Here is an 18,785-nt window from a genome sequence, read left to right as displayed (position 1 = left end):
TAGGGTGGGAAATGGATGAAATACATGAGGTGGATTAAGAGTTCACTTATCTTGATGTGCACTGGGTAATATATGATATTGTTGAAACAGTATATTGTACACCTGAAACTAATATAACACTATATGTTAGCTACACTGGAATTGAAATAAAATACATGCACAAAAAAAGAAAGTTCAGAGTATTTTCATAGTATGAGGAAAACAAGATAAAAATGAACCAAAAATATATCTTCTGCAAACTAATGAAATATTTGTGTGAAAAAGATCAATGTGGCCAGTTTATTTGGTGTCTTCAGATAGTCACAAATGTATTTCAGTGTTTTTTAAAAGTCAATGAGAACTTTGCTGATGCACTGTCACAGACAAATTACCAAGTGCTACCTACTCATGGAATTATTTTGATGTATATATATTATATACATATTATATGTATAATATATATATACACACAAAGACACATAAAAGACACATTTCTTATTTTTACAAATTGCTTTCTTAATGAAAAGTAGAATTCAGTCAATGAACTGATGTTTTTACTTAAACCAATTTGATTATTTAGACAGTCAATTATTTGTGTTCTCACACTGATTTTTATGCTGATAGACATAGCATAACTGCCTTCCTCTTGATAAAGTTAATTTTGTGACTTTAGGTTAACTTCTTTGGGCCTCTGCTTCTCCATCTGTAAAATCAGAAGTTTGGACATGCTAAACTCTTTCATATTTAATTATAGGTTATTTATAACCTCAGACGTGTTAATTATAGAATCTCCTTCACATGGTTATTGTGGAAATTAAATGAGATCATATATTTAAAGCATTTAACACAGTTTCTAGCACATATTACATGTCTAAAAAGTATCAATGTGTTATATAAGATTTTTAGTTTAGCTTTATAAAAACATAAACTAAATTGTAAATGGAACAAATGGGCTCATATAATTGGCTCACATTGGAAGCACACTAATAGGCCTTCATTTGGCCTGGCCAGATAGAGGTGTTCAAAACTGTCATTGGCCTTTTCTTCATCTCTCAGATCTGTTTTCCTTAGTATTGACTTTATTCTCATAAAGGGCCTTGACGTGACAGGAAAATCCTGATATTTACAATTTACAGTTACAGAAGTAAAAGAAAGATCATATATCCCTATAGTTCTGGCAACAGCCTCAGAAGGATTCTTGTCTGGCAAATCAGTGAGGCCAAGAAGAAGGAGCACTCTGAGGAACTTTAAGAGATCCCGCTTGGGGATGGTATGGTAGGGTTAGCCCCTGGGCTAAGCAAGATTACTTGGAATCTTTGTGGGGTCATTCAAGAAAGAGACACATACTTGGAAGACAAAAAGACAAGTCCAGGGATCCCTGGGTGGCGCAGCGGTTTGGCGCCTGCCTTTGGCCCAGGGCGCGATCCTGGAGACCCCGGATCGAATCCCACGTCAGGCTCCCGGTGCATGGAGCCTGCTTCTCCCTCTGCCTATGTCTCTGCCTCTCTCTCTCTCTCTCTATGTGACTATCATAAATAAATAAAATAAAAATTAAAAAAAAAGACAAGTCCATTACACTTACAACTTATTACTATAATGATAATTGTAGTGAGGAGTCAACTCACTGAAAATTCTCCGCTTGAACCTTTCTTCCAGCATTTTATTTTCTATTATTCTGTTCTGGGTTGTCACCATATTATCCATGGTTCTTCTACTTTGTACCTTTTGCTGGCTAGTTATAAACATTAAAATGACTTTTATCTAACTAGGTCATTTACTAGAAGTTAAACTCAAAAAAGTTGATGTTTGACAAATTTGCTCAAGGTTAAAAAATACAATAGAGACCTAAGCCTCGTTGGGATGCCATTTAGAAAGTGACAATCATGGAAAGACTACATTTATTCAACTCTGCGGTATAAATAAATAATTATCTTCACATCGAAATCTGGGATGAAAGTAATCAATGATGATTCAAAAATAACATGGTAAAGAGATTAAAAGCATGAGTAGAAAGGCTTCTCTCTTATTTGCAGTGTGATTCTTAGGTACATCTGCCAAAAAGGAATGGTTTTGTAGCTTAAAAGTACAGTGGGCAGTTTAAATGCCAAAGAATCCATGGCACTTTGCCTGTGAAAGAAAGCATTTTTCTCACCTTCCTTAGCTAACAGAATCTCAGTTAAGAATTAAGAGCAAAGCCTACTCTTTAGGGTTATTTATGGCTATTTTCAGCTAAGGCAGTATTCCTTATAACCACATGAAAAACAAGTAATAGAAGAGCGATTTTTGACCAAGCTGGTGTTGTGACAGCATTTTGATGGAGGACACAAATGTAACATTTTATGCTGTAATTTAAGACAAAAAGAGATATCTTCTTTAACTTTATCCACTTATGTGATCATGAGTTTTCAAAATAACTGTTTAATTTAAAAATAATTTTAGATTTACAGAAAAATGCTAAGATAATACAAAAAGTTCCTATGTACCCCAAAGCCAGTATTTTCTTTTTTTTAAAAAAAAAGATTTATTTATTTATTTATTTATTTATGATAGACAGAGAGAGAGAAAGAAAGAGAAAGAGAGGTAGAGACACAGGAGGAGGGAGAAGCAGGCTCCATGCCGGGATCCCGACGCGGGACTCGATCCCAGGACTCCAGGATCGCACCCTGAGCCAAAGGCAGGCGCCAAACCGCTGAGCCACCCAGGGATCCCCCAAAAGCCCTTTTTTTCTATACTACTATTAGCATCTTACTTATTATGGTACATCTGTCACAGAATCATTTTAGAAAAACAAACTTTAGGTCAGTATTCCAAAGGTAAAATTATATATTATATTTCTGGTTAAAGACTGTGCAATAAACCCATTTTCTAGCATCTTCCATAAAACCACCCCAAATGAAGGGGTGCCTGGATGGCTTGATTGGTTAAGACTTCAACTCTTGATTTTGGCACAGGTCAAAATCTCAGGGTCATGATCTCAGGGCTGCGGAACTGAGCCCCATGTCCGGCTCCATACTCAGCAGTGAGTCAGCTTGGGATTCTCTTCCTTTCCATCTCCCTCTGCCCCTCCCCCGACTTGTGTCATCTCTCTTTTTAAAGTAAATATATAAGTCTTAAAAAATATATCATCTCAAATAAAGAAAAGAAATGAAGCCAAAATATAAGTATTTCCAATGAATCAATATACAACTACAACCTCCAATTACAAGTTTTGGAGTATAGTTATTCTCATTATTTGTTGTAGTTATGTTCTATAAAGTCACTGCACACAATGAATTAGTGAATTCTGAATTATTGCTCCTAGGGGAAATACAGAGTTTGATTCCTGTGAGCTTCTGGACACAATATTTTACCATCTAATCAATACCTAACTGTGTTTTATATATGTTTCTATTTAAAGACACCTTATTTTATTTATTAACATTGCACTCACAGTCCACAGCACTATGACTCATGTCTGAACAAAGCTTATCTAACATATATATTTTCTCCATAAGGCACACCATAGCCTTTTTGCATACAGGAACACTAGATAACAGTTCAACAATACACATTGGGGGCCATTTTAAAAAAGTGTAATCGCTAACAAAAATCACAAAAAATATGGCATCAAAAAGAATTCAAAAAGGACACTTATTTATGAGAGCTAAAACAAAGAAGCAGAGTGTTGCCTTGTTTGATCTCAGCTAGGAACATGCACGTTGAGCAAAACTCAAATTTTTCATCACTGTGCACATATCTATGAATGACTGTGAAAGCACTCTGAATATTGACTTTGAGGTTATGAATGAGCATTATTGAGCAAATACAGAATTTGAATTTAATTCAAATACAGAATTTGAAATAATGTGTATCACGTGATGGCAACGAAACATGGTCCCAAAATATGGGGGATTTGGGAAGGTGCAGATGAGAGGTTGAACATTTCTTCTGGCAAGATATTGATTATCTGAAAGTACGTAGCTCGAGTTTCCCAGATCTTGCTAATACTCCCGTTGTGAGGATAAGAGATCTTGAAAGTTGGGCAGCCATGGGAGAATGAAAATGTTTTTTTAAAGACTTTTTCCCATGGTTAACTCTAAGTTGAACTGAATGAAGGAATAATGATACAGATAGATATCCTGTCTTTTTTTTTCTATTAATTCATTCATTAATGTAAAGGGGCATCCAATGACCACCAGACCTCTGGAGAAATCCTGGATCATGGAAAAAAAGACTAAGAAATATATATTAACATATATTAAGTAGATAAATAGATGAGAGCTGAATAGATAGATGGATAAATAAATTTTGAAGAAAAAAGGATAATTTAAGGAATGGAAGACATTTATTTTTAAAGACCTGTTAATTAGATATCTAGTTTCTGGTCTGGCATATCAGGAGCCTAGAAGTTGTCACGCCATCCTAACAACAAGGAAAAAGCTGAACAAATTAAAAAATTAACAACTTCTCTTAGATTTGTCAGAGAAGTGATGTCAAAGGGCAAAGCACTGCACTCCATGTATAATCCACAAAAGAAATAATTAATAAACTGGACTTCATTAAAATTAAAAACCTCTTCTCTGCCAACAACACTCTCAAGATAGTAAGACAAGCCACATACTGGGGGAAAATATTTGCAAAAGACATATCTCAGATAGGACTGTTCTCTAAAATGTACAAAGAATTCTTAAACTCAACATTAAGAACATAGTAACCATAAGAATGGGCAAAATATCTCACCACATATGGCAAATAAGCAGATAAAAAGGTGTTCAGCATCATATGTTATTAGGGAATTACAAATTAAAACAATCATGAAATACCATTATATGCCTGTTAAAATTACAAAAAATTCCAAAGCACTGACAGCACCAAGTGCTGGCAAGTAAGTGAAGCAACAGGAACCCTCATTTAGTTTTGGTGGGAATGCAAAATGATAGAGCCACTTTGGAAGACAGTTTGGCAATTTCTTATAAAACTAAACCCATTGTTTTTTAAAATTTTTCTTTCTTAATTTAAATTTTACTTAACATACAGTGCAATATTGGTTTCTGGAGAATTAAGCGATTCATCACTTATATACAACACCCAGTGCTCATCACAAGTCCCCTCCTGAATTCCCAGCCCCCATTGAGCCCATCCCCCAGCCACCTCCCTCCATCAACCCTCAGTTTGTTGTCTATCTTTAAGAGTCTCTTATGGTTTGTTTCCCTCTCTCCTTTTTTTCTTTTCCCCCTTCCCATATATTCAACTGTTTTCTTTCTTAAATTCCACAAATTAGTGCAATCATATGGTATTTGTCTTTCTCTGACTGAATTATTTTGCTTAAGCATAATACACTTGAGCTCCAACCAAGTCATTGCAAATGGCAAGATTTCATTCTTTTTGATGGCTTAGTGATATTCCATATATATATATACATGTATATATATATATCTTTATCTGCTCATCAGTTGATGGACATTTGGGCTCTCTCCATAGTTTGGTTATTATTGATAATGTTGCTTTGGGGTGCATGTAAATAAATAAATAAATTTATTCCTTTGAATCTGTATTTTTATATCTTTTGGGTAAATATCTAGTAGTGCAATTGCTAGGTCATAGGGTAGTTCTATTTTTAGCTTTTTGAGGAACTTCTATACTGTTCTCCAAAGTGGCTGAACCAGTTTGCATTCCCACCAACGAAAACTAAACACATTCTTAACATATGATCCAGTAATTGCACTGTTTGGTATTTTTACTCAAGGATTTGAAAGATTATGTCCACTCCAAGACTTGCAGGAGGATATTATAGCAGTTTTATTCACAATTGCCAAACATGGAAGTAACCAAGATATCCTTTAGCAGGTGAATGGATAAATACACTGCGGTACATATAGACAATGAAATATTATTCAGCACTAGGCAGACATGAGCAAACAAGCTATGAAAAGATATGGAGGTACCTTAAATTCATATTACTAAGTGAAGGAAGCCAACCTGAAATGGCTGCATATTTTATCATTCCAACTATATGACCTCCTGGATAGAAAGAACTATGGAGGCAGTAAAAAGATTAGTGGTTGCTAGGGGTGGGGAGGGATGAAAAGGCAGAGCACAGGGGATTTTTAGGACAGTGAAAATATTCTGTATGACACCATACTGAAAGACACATGTTATTTTACATTTATCCAAACCCACAGCATGTGCTATACCAAGAGTGAACCTAAGGTAAACTCTGCACTTTGTAGTCATTATGATGTGTCCAAGTAAGTTTACCAGTTCTAACAAAAGTTTCACTCTGTTAGAGGATGTTGATAATGGGGGAGGCCATGCATGTATAGGAGTAGAAAATACATGGGAAATCCCTGTACTTTCTCCTGAATTCTGCTGTGAACCTGAAATTGCTTTTTAAAAAGTTTATTTAATAAAACTATTTAACTAGTAATTTTAGAGAGATTTGAGAAAAATATCCATCTAGGTGAGATATAAAGAAACAGAATAAGACAGTCCTCTTAGAATTAATAATTACATTTAAAAATCAGTAAAAGCATTTGCCAAGTAAGTAAAAATGAAAGAAATGATACATAAAGTATAAAAGAAAAGAGAAACAGGGGATAAGCGAAACAACAAAAAAATTTATACATTTAAAAAAATGTATTGGTATATACATAGTTGAGTTGACATAAAGGCAAGAACTCTCTAGATTTCCCAAAACGAGGCATAGGCAAAAACCCTTGGTGGTAAAGAAGCACCAAAACTTGCTTTTGATTTAAGTGTAAAAACCGGGTATCATGGCAAGAATTTAAAACCTAGAACCTGCCATGATGGATAATCCAATGGGAGAATCCCTACATTAAAACGAATTATGAATATGTAATAAACCCACTATAGAGAAAGAAGCCAAAAGAAATTCACCAAACTCAGTTTAGGCACTGGGTAGAAGTTTAAAAACAAACATACCAAGAAACCAAAAGAAAAAAATGAAACCCCATAAGATGATTCCGGAAAGAAATATCAGACTGAAGCAGGTTCTGGTTTGATTTGGGGCCACTTGATTTTTTAAAAACTTCATTTAATTTTAAATCATGATGAATTGGTAGGGCACTCAAGGAACACTCAAAAGCAAGCTGTTTACAACAGACACATATAGAGCAAAAGAATACAAAAAAGATGAACATAAATGAATGTGAAAGAATAGGAACATATAGATAAAAAGACTTATCATTATCAACTAAAATAGATTTGAAATCAGTATCAAAGTCACAATGGTTACTTTATATGTAGTAAATATTTTAATTCTAAACTTGTATGGATCTACTAACATGGTTTATAACATTTAAGCAAAATATTCCAAAAGAGTGACAAAGAACTTCATAAAGAAACCAATATTTTAGGAAATTTTAACATTATTATTCTAATAAGTAATAAATTGAACAGATGAAATAACATAAATATATTGTCTTAAATAAAAATGAAATTAAATTAGGGGCACCTGGCTGGCTCAGTTGGTGGAACATGTGACTCCTAATCTTGGAGTAATGAATTCAAGCCCTACATAGGGCCTAGAGTTTACTTAAGAAGAAGAAGAAGAAGAAGAAGAAGAAGAAGAAGAAGAAGAAGAAGAAGAAGAAGAAGAAATTAAATTAAAAATACATTTTAAGAAAAATGAAAATAATTAAAAATCTTCAAAATATTTCCAAAATGTATAGGTCAAAAATATATTAAAAGAAAGATAATATTTCTAACCAAATGATAAAAAATACTCCAAATCAAAACCTGAAAGTTGCAACTAGAGCTGAAAAATGATAGCTTTAAATACTTACACTAGGAAACCAGACAGTATGAAAATTAACGCACTAATTATCAAATTTAAGGACTTACCAACAAACAGTAAAAAAAAAAAACAAACCTAAGAACAAAAAGCCAAAGGGAGCAAACGCTGAACAATATTCAAAGTTGATGCTTAGAAAGACAAACATCTGTCACAATTCTAGCGAGATTCAGCAAGGGGAAAATGACAGAAAAATAATATTAAGATTTACTTTAAACGTTTTTTCAATGATAAAACCACAGAAGCTGTATAAACTAAACAGATATTAAATACAAATATACAAAACATTATGACAATAAATCTTTGGACCTAGCCATCCATAGAAAATGCACTGTTTCTGCTCTATGATACATGGTGGTGCCTTCCCCTCTAGCCTATGCACCTAATCTAACATTGCTCATGACTTCTTTGTCATGGCTTAATATCCTGTCATGCCTTAATATCCTGTCAATATTCATCCAAGATAGTAAATACTAGTTCTCTGCTATTGTATTTTATGGAGATAAAGATTACTATAAATACTCTAAACAACACCACATATCTTGACCACAAAATTTTGCTCCGAAGTATCAACTGATCACAAGCTAAATAAATTGAACCTTTCAGAAGTGATAAAAGGGAAAGAAAGTACTTCATTTTGGAATGAGGACTGGGCTATTTTGTTTTAAGAATATCTAGAAATATCTAGAAAATTTGAGAAACTATAAAACAGAAAACATCTGTTGGAATACCTTGTTGATATCTAAAGAGAAAAAGGAAACCTGATGGAGATAATCCCAGACTTTGGATTGAATTTACCATCAAGACATTTCTTAAGATTTAAAGATGCTGCTTAGTGTCTAAGAAACAGTGGCTTCAGATTCATAGGGTTTGGTAAACAATGAAGGAATTCAGGTTCTGCCAAAAGGAGGAGCTCAAGAAAACATCCAGAAAGGCTACAAACTAGAGAGAAAACCCTGCTGCAGAATGAAGCCAACAAATATAAATCTTTAGGGAAAGACTTCATCATCTAAATCTTTGAATTATTTCCACTTTATTTCATATGAAATGTACAGAGCTAAATAATATATAACTAGCTATAAAAGAAACAACAACAACAACAACAACAACATTACACTCAGCAAGAGAGAAAGAATGAGTGGACAGTAAGGTGCATCAAAAGAAAACATACAGAAGGTAGATGAAGGAGCAAATGTACAAAATCCAGACTGGTCAATTCTGAAACCTATGTGAGTAAAATGATTCAACTTAAAAGATAAAGAACTCTGCTGGATCTCCAGCTGAAAAGAATGTCACTCACAAAGGAAAAAAAATCAAGTTTAAATCTGACTTCTTGATAGCAATACACAAAGCAAAGCAACAAAGAAGGAACATTTTCAAGAAATACAAGAAAATAAAGTGAGAATCAAGGACAATGTGTCTTTCAAACACAAAGCTAAAGAAAAACATTGTCATACATGCCAGATCTCAGAGAATATTGTTCTCACAAGCCCTTACAGTCCTACTACACTCATAACTAGAAAATAAGCTTCATACAACTCACTGATGATTATATGATAAACTTCAAAAAGATGACTGGTAGTGGGCTCCAGATGGATTTAATGGTTGGTTGAGATCAAGAACACAGATGGAGTTAAGAATTGAAGATTGAAACATAAATGTTTTTGGTTTCATCAAATAGATGTAATAGGATTTTTTAAATTGAGAATTAAAATTTAGATTTTTTTTAAAGATTTTATTTTATTTATTCATGATAGTCACAGAGGAGAGAGAGAGAGAGAGGCAGAGACACAGGCAGAGGGAGAAGCAGGCTCCATGCACCGGGAGCCCGACGTGGGCCTCGATCCCGGGTCTCCAGGATCGCGCCCTGGGCCAAAGGCAGGCGCCAAACCGCTGCGCCACCCAGGGATCCCGAGAATTAAAATTTAGATTAAGTACATTTTTGCCTCATATATGTTATTGGGTGGGAAGGACTAATATTTAAAGATTAAAAACCAAACATGACTAAGAAAAAGAAGGATAATAATGTTAGAGTATTAGTTTAAAGGTAATAACTAGGAAAAAAAACCTAAATAAACCTTCTTGGGGCACCTGGGTGGCTCAGTGGTTGAGCATCTGCCTTTGGCTCAAATCATGATCCCGGGATCCTGGGATCAAGTACCACATCGGGTTCCCCATGGGGAGCCTGCTTCTCCCTCTGCCTATGTCTTTGCCCCTTTCTCTGTGTCTCTCATGAATAAATCTCATAAATCTTAAAACAAAACAAAACAAAAGCACCTTCCTAAGTACAAACAAAAAATTAGCACATCAGTAAGGAGATCAGATAGCAAAATACCATATATAAAATATAACGCATTTAAACATAGCATAAAATAACAGAGCAGAATCTAATTATATTACTCATGTCAACCATTTCAATAAAAGCAAATAGGCTAGACTCACCTATTAAATGGAAATTAGTTTCAGAGTGGCTTGGAAGGAAGAAAAAAAAATTAGTTTCAGAGTGGCTTAGAAGGCAAAACCCAAGTTTGTGTTGAAATCAAAAGACAACTTTTGGAGCGTTTGGGTGTCACTTAAGTTTCCAACTCTAGATTTTTGCTCAGCTCTTGATCTTGGAGTCCTGAGATGGAGCCCCACACGAGGCTCTGCACTGAGTGTGGAGCTTGCTTGAGATTCTCTCTCCTTCTGCAGGCCTCCACCTAGATCTTTCTCTCTCAAAAAAAAATCCCCCCAAACCAAACCAAACGAAACCAAAACAAAACAAAACAAAAACAAAATCCCAGAGAGACATAAATTTTAAAAGGTGAATTAGAAAAACTAAATATAAAGTGATAAAAGAAAGTATATTGGGAGACTATAAAAAAACCCGCAAACAAACAAAGAGGAGTGGATGCAGTGTTGATATTTGAGAAGGCAGAATTAAGGCCAAAAAAATCATAAAAAAGAAAAGAAAGGAAAGAAAGAAAGAAGAAAGAAAGAAAGAAAGAAAGAAAGAAAGAAAGAAAGAAAGGAAAGAAAGAAAAAAGAAAGAAAGAAAGAAAGAAAGAAAGAAATGATAATTGTGAAGTCAAATTCACAATGTAGACATAATAGCTATGAATGAATGTATCTATGCCCTAAATAATTTATAGCAGAAATTACACGAGATGCTAAGAGTAATAGAGAGAAACACACTATTAATATGAGTGGTTAATATACGACTCTCAAACCAAGTCAAGTGAAGTGAACTGAATCAGTACAGATATAGAAGCCTTAAGCACACTCATTAATAAAGTCCATCTAATTGAATATATAATTTTGCACCCCAGTAATTGAAGATGCACATTTTTTCAAGTGTATTTGGAACAATTATGAGATTAATTGGGTCACAAAGAAAAGCTTAATATGGGGATCCCTGGGTGGCTCAGCGGTTTAGCGCCTGCCTTCAGCCCAGGGTGTGATTCTGGAGTCCCTGCTTCTTCCTCTGCCTGTGTCTCTCATGAATAAATAAATAAAATTTTTTAAAAAGAAAGCTTAATGTGTAGAAATAATAAAAACTATTTACTTGGTTCACAATTCAATATGTTAGAAATAAACATATTTTTTGGAAAGACCATCCTATCTAGAAATTTAAAAGCTCAATAGTGGGATGCCTGGGAGGCTCAGCAGTTGAGTGTCTGTCTTCAGCTCAGGTTGTGATCCCGGGGTTGAGTCCCATATCAGGCTCCCTGCAAGGAGCCCGCTTCTCCCTCTGCCTATGTCTCTGCCTCTGTGTGTGCGTGTGTGTGTGTGTGTGTGTCTCATGAATAAACAAATAAAATCTTTAAAAAAATAAATAAAAGCTCAATAGTGCATTTTAGATTCTATGGAATAGAATTAAAGCAGTGATATAGTAGTCATACCCTAAATATTCATATCAAAACAAATGAAAAAGAAAAAAAAATACATGAATTAAATACCTCATTCAAAAATCCAAAAAACAAACAACAAAATAAAAGAGAGCAAAAAAGGAAATGATAGGGATTACAGCAGAAATGAATGCCTTTGGGGCACTTCGGTGGTGCAGTCGGTTGAGCGTCCAACTCTTGATTTTGGCTCAGGTCATGATCTCAGAATTGTGGGATCAAGCCCTGTGATTAGCTCTATGCTCAACACAGAGTCTGCTTGACATTCCCTCTCTCCCTCTGCTCCTTCTTGCCCTGTGAGCTCTCTCTCTCTCTGTCTCTCAAATAAATAAAATCTAAAAAAAAAAAAAAAAGAAACGAATGCATTTGAAACAGAAAAGTACTACAACTGCATATAAATGAAAGCCTTATTTCTGTGAAAAATTAATGAAATAGATAACCCTTGGAAAACTAACCAAGAAAACAAGTACAATTTACCGTTGGTCTGAAATAACCATTGACACTGAGGAAGTCATTTGCCAAACTCTTTGCAAGTACATTTGAAAACCTCTGTGAAATGGATGATTTATTAAAAAGTACAATTTACCATAATATGCCTCCATTAAAGTGTATATTACATTTTCTTTATCTGTTTGTCCATCTATTGATATTTATTTTGTTTCCAGATCTTGGATATTGTGAATAATGCTGGAATAAATATGAGAGCACAAATAATCTCTTTGAGATTCTGATTTCAGTTCTTTTGGATAAATATCTAGAAGTGGGATTGCTGGATCATAAGGATTTATATCTTTAATTTTTTAAAATGAAGCAAGAATAGCATTGATATCTAAATCCAATGAATATTACACAAAGAGTAAAACCATAAACTGATCTCATTTCAATTCTTCTTACATCTTAGAAGTAGTGAATGATATTAATATATTTTATAATATTGAACAAGAATTGCATTTTTAAAATCAACCCTACTTGTTTATGGTATAGTTCTTTGGGAAGAGGGGCTTGGATTCCATTTATAGTCTGCTTTCAATTTCTACAAAGATACTCAAAATGAGATTAGAGCCAAAAATATAATGACAAAATTCCACAAACATTCCTGGTAAAAGCAGTTTAAACCAGGAATCAATGGGAACTTCCTTAACTATTGATGGATAGTAAGATGATAGATAAATGATAAATAGATTAGATAGATGATGGACAGATAGACATGGATACATAGATTCAGAGATGGATAGACAAAGAGATACACCTTAGCATAAAGCTAGCATCTTACCAAAGGGTGAAATATTGTTTCTTCTTTCTGCTAAGAGAAGATGTATTATATTGATGCTCACACTTATTAATGTATTAATACACTCAATATTAAGCCACTGTAATTAGAAAAAACAATTAAAATAATAAGAATTGGAATGAACTGATAAAACTCTCTGTTTGCAGATGATATAGTGTACCCAAAATACAGATGGGACACAATGCTAAAACTAACAATACAATATAAACAATAAGTTAATTATTAGGATATAAAATAATCATGGGAAATATGATACTGTTCATAATCAATTAATTAGAAGTTATAATGGAGGGGATCCCTGGGTGGCTCAGCGGTTTAGCGCCTGCCTTTAGCCCAGGGCGTGATCCTGGAGTCCCGGGATCGAGTCCCACATCGGGCTCCCTGCATGGAGCCTGCTTCTCTCTCTGCCTGTGTCTCTGCCTCTCTTTCTCTCTCTGTGTGTGTCTCTCATGAATAAATAAATAAAATCTTTTTTAAAAAAGAAGAAGTTATAATGGAAAAAATACCCCCTTAGAATAGTTACAAAAAAGGTAAAGAAAAACTTTAAAAGATAGAATTATCAGAACCAAATCTGTTCAAAAATATGAAGGAAATGTGCAAATTCTGTTGAAAAACAACAAAATACATTTGAAAAAAATGGAAAGACACCAGTTCCTCTTGGACAAGATGAATCAACATCAGGAAGATGTCAATTCTCTCAAAACTGATATATAAATTTAACATGAATCCAATAAAATTAACAATATTTTTTAAACAAACTAGACAAATTGATCTGAAACTTTATATGGAAAATAAATATGCTACATTATACAAAAGTGAGGTAGGGGAGACTAGTTTTATGTATGAAAATATAGTAATTCCACAAATAAAACAATTTGATATTGGTATATAAATGGACAGAGCAAAGGAGCAAAGTAGTTCAGAGAGAAGTTTTGGACATTTTAATGAATAGAGGTATAGAAACTGATTAGCCATTTACAAAATTATGAAACGGATTCCATACCTTATACCACATGATATAACTCTAATTATATGACATCTACATCAAAAAGAAGAGAGGGGCATCTGGATGATTCAGTCGGGTAAGCATCTGCCTTTGGCTCAGGTCATGATCCCAGGATCCTGGGCTCAAGCTCCATGTCAGATTCCTTGGTTGGCAGGGAGTCGGCTTTTCTCTCTCCCTGCCACTCCCCTGCTTGTGCCCTTTCTCTCTCTTTCTCTCTCTCTCTTTCTCTCTCTCTCTCTGTCAAATAAATAAATAAAATCTTAAAAAAAAGAAAACAAGAAGAAGAGGAAGAAGAGGAGGTAGGGAGAGGTGAGGAAGGGGAGGAGAGGAAGAAGAAAGATCTAACACACAATAGACAACCAGAAAAAGACATAAATATGGGTGTTAAATATATAATAGTTGGCCCTTAAATATGTGAAAAATTGTTAAGTATCAATCTTAATAAGAAAAATACAAGTTAAAACCATATTAAAATCCAATTTATAACTTTAAAAAAAGAAATCCCAAAACATCCTGACCATATAGAGACACGGTTTACATTCCCTTTAAAAAAAAGATTTTATTCATTTATTCATTCATGAGAGAGAGAGAGAGAGAGAGAGAACGAGAATGAGAGAGGCAGAGACATAGGCAGAGGGAGAAGCAGGCTCCATGCAGGGAGCATCCAAATGGGACTCAATTCCAGGACTCCGGGATCATGCCCTGGGCGGAAGGCAGGCGCTAAACCACTGAGCCACCCAGGGATCCCCAGAGACATGGTTTACATTCCTAATGCAAGCAAGAAATTGTAGAACCTATACTGAAGTAATAGTAAAAAATTAAACATGCATTCGACCCAGAAATCCCACTTCAAGAAACTTATTGTGAAGACACACTTCCACTAATGTATAAGCATCATAGACACAAGCTTATTTATTGTGGCATTATTTATAATGATAAAGTATCAAGAAATGGCATATAAAGAAGACTACCTGGCTAAATTATGCTACATCCACATGATGAAATACTATGTAATAATAAAACTAAATGACATGCATCTCAATTTATGGATATGGAGTGATTTATAGGATTAAGCAAAGAGTGAGAAGCTAGGTGCAGAGCTATATATAGTAATCTTCTTCTTGTTCAAGAAATGGGAAATACTAATATTATATACTTGCTTATTTCTCCACAAAGAAATACAAGAAGTGAAAATGAAGACTTAATGGAAATGTTATCATTTTAGGTGATAGAATGGGAGTGTGATATATGAATGTATCATTTATGTTTTTTAGTTTTTTAATCATGTAACTAGTTCATATATTGAAATATAAAAGTTAATAGGGGCACCTGACTGGCTTAGTCCATAGGGTATGTGACTCTTGATCTCGGGGTTGTAAGTTTGAGCCCCACATTGGGTGTAGAGATTACTTAAAAATAAAGTCTTTTTTAAAAAGTACATAAAATGTTGAATAGAAAAGAAACAAATAAAACTGAGTGTATATCAAATTGACAATATAACCACGCAGAGAAAATAATTATTTTCTGTAAATTTTAGCACAGTAGTCTAACTGCAAAGAATATTTATGTTAGTAGTAATATAGCAATTTTGAAACAATTTTATAAATATTACAGTATAAAACCAGCAAATGAATATATTAGAAACTGATACTTCACTGTAGGGAAAAAGAGATACACATATAAAATATAATATTTAAAGAAGCCCTTGCAACAATAAATTTATGGGAAATAACCACATGAACACATAATTTTGGAACACATATAATCTCTAGTTTGTCTCCTGAAAGGACCTAAAGGAAATGATACTGCAGTGACAGACCCTTACAGAGGGCTCTTGGGAAAAATCTTCATTTTAAGTTTACAAAAAGAAAAATACAAAGTAAGCCAGGTCATATTGTGCCAGTATGTGGGGAAGCACTAAAATACAAATGGAATTATGTCACTATAACATAGGGACCAGTTTGAAGGGTTCAGAAATGTCAAGTTGGGAACAATATGATCATCTAAAACAATGACTTTAATTTATCGTAATTAAATAAATTACAAAACAGATTATAATTTATTTATAAAATAAATCAAAATCATTATTACAAAATAAATAAAAATCAATGTGATACACACAAAACCATACAAAAAAGAGTGAGAAGGGGGTTGAAAGGTCTTCTTTATATACAAGCAATGATATAGAATTGAGAAAAAAAAACCATGTTATAAACCCCATGGCAAAGATCACCAAAGAATGTTAAAACCACTGGATTAAATGTTCTTGAATTAGCCAAAAGTATTAATATGGTTACACACATACATATACACATATAAAAGATTTCATATTAAAAGTATGTTTTAGGGGCACCTGGGTGGCTCAGTTGGTTAGGCATCCGACTCTAGATTGTGGTATAGGTCATAATCTCAGGGTGTGAGATCAAGCACTGGGTTGGGCTCTGTCCCAGGTGTGGAGCTTGCTTAAGATTCTCTGTCTCCCTCTCCCTCTTCCCTTCTCTCACCTCAAAAAAAAAAAAAAAGTATATTTTATATCCCCTCTCCCTCAATTTCTAGAGAAAATATGAATACTTTTTGAATTTATATGGATGATATGGAGGTGATTGTTCTATTAGTCTTAAATTCTCGGTTTAAAAATTTTAAATGTGATAAATTGGAGGGAAATATATCATTTATAACAATAAAATATGGTCAACCCCATCATAGATACATTTTAAAAAGGTAAGACAATAAAGAAGACCTAAATAAATATCAACATATTAATGCTAAGAAGACCCAATACTGGAAAGACGTCACTTATTCACTAATTATCCTATTGATTCAATATAATTTCAACATGAATTCCCAAAGGATTTTTCTTTATTTATTTCTTTTTAAAGATGTTATTTATTTATTCATTCATGAGAGACACAAGAAAAAATTGGAGACACAGGCAGAGGAAGAAGCAGGCTCCCTGTAGGGAGCCCAATGCAGGACTCAATCCCAGGACCCTGGGATCACAGCCTGAGCCAAAGACAGACGTTCAACCACCGAGCCACGCAGGCACTCCCTCAAAGGATTTTTCATTCAAATCAACAAGTTGTTTCCAAACTTTTATAGATCAAAAAGGACCCAGACCAGCCAAGATATTCCCCCAAAGAACAAATGTGAGGATATATCCTAATATAAAACAAAACTATTTATGGAGCTATTATTACAGAGATTATGTGGATTTGGTGCCATGAGAGCAAATAAACAGCTCATAAACAGACACATGCTTATGTGGAAAGTGGATTTATGCTACAGTTGCCACTGAATATCTTTGAGGAGATGTGGGTGGTAGAAGAATTGGTGACTCTGGCAGAAGAATTCAATTGGATCCCTCTAAACTATTTTTCAAAACCAATTTCATCATTATTAAAAGGCTTAATTTTGACAAGCAAAACTATGACACTTTTTTCAAATCAATATAAGACAATATATTTAATGCATCAGATTAGATAAAATGTCTTAAGATACAAGCAGCATTAACTCTAAAAAAAAGATTGGCAAATGTAACTCAATGCAATTAAGAAATTTTGTTAAGGAATAAACTATAACAAGCCAGAAGGAAATCTCTGCAATATTATGTGACTTATAGAAAATCACTGTAACAATATAAAGGATCAGTAAGCACCCAAAAGATGAAAAATCTCAAAAGAAAAAAAACAAAACAAAAGATAAACAGAGCCCTCACAGGAGATATATGTGATGCACAAACAGAATATATATATAAATTTCAACTTCATTAGTAATCTGTGTGGCAAAAATTAAAATCACAAGAAATGCAATATTATATCCATTGAAAGCCAATTAATATGTTGGCCAATATGAAGAGCAATATGTAGTTTCACCCAACTGCTGCTAAAAGTCTACACTTTTAAATATTTCCACTTCCAAAACATTTCCAAAACTGCTTATACCAAAACTAGCAATGCCACTTAGATATATATATGCTCTGAGGTTGGCCTTTTTTCTAAAGGGCTAGATAATAAATATTTTAACTTTCGTGGGTCATGGAGTCTCTGTCATAACGACACAACTCTCTTTCATTGGAGCATGAAAGCAGCCATAGAGAATGTATGAACAATTGAGGATGGCAGTATTCCAATAAAACTTTATTTACAGACACTAAAATGTGACTTTCTTATAATTTTCATGTATGACAAAATATCATTCTTCCTTTTTTTAATTAAAAAGTATAAAAATAATTCTTAGCTCGTGGACAGTACTTAAACAAGCAGAAGGCTGGATTTGCCTCATGAACTATAGTTTACCAACCATACTATTCCCTATTCAGAGTGGTCCAAAAAGCAGCAGCAATGAAATCACTTGGGAGATTATAGAAATGAAGAATACTAGGCCCTACTCAAGACTCCCCGCCCCCCCCAAAAAAGAGTCTGCACTGGCCAACACATTTAGTGTGAGTTATATTCACAACGAAATTTCTGAAACATTGGTCTAGGTCTATCTTGCACAGTAGAACTAGGAAATATCAAAAAATTGTTTATGCCAGTATTTGTTAAAACTGAGAACTGATTAAAAATAAACTCGCATGAAAAAATAAAAAATAAAATAAACTCATATTTATAAGTTCACAAAACAATACATTGTTTACAAACATCTAACAACCTAAATGTCCATCAATAGATGAATGAATAAATAAATGTGATACATGCTCACAAGCAGGCACATACTCAGAAGGGAATATTATTCAGCCTTAAAAAAGAAGGAAATCCTGTCATTTACAAAATGGATGAAGCTGGAGAGCATAATGCTAAGTGAAATAAGGCAGAAACAGACCATACCGTATGA

The 18,785-nt window shown here is 33.9% G+C and overlaps 1 pseudogene; it reads right to left on the bottom strand.

Annotated features, from left to right (window-relative positions):
• LOC140627487 (large ribosomal subunit protein eL29 pseudogene) overlaps positions 1-16,346 on the bottom strand; it is an 88,628-nt pseudogene extending 72,282 nt beyond the window's left edge.
• Positions 16,347-18,785: the final 2,439 nt, after the last annotated feature.

This window comes from Canis lupus, chromosome X (assembly GCF_048164855.1).
Source record: "Canis lupus baileyi chromosome X, mCanLup2.hap1, whole genome shotgun sequence".
NCBI classification, from domain to species: Eukaryota; Metazoa; Chordata; class Mammalia; order Carnivora; family Canidae; genus Canis; species Canis lupus.
The sequence above is the reverse complement of the archived record's forward strand: the minus strand, read 5'-3'. Positions and strand labels throughout refer to the sequence as shown.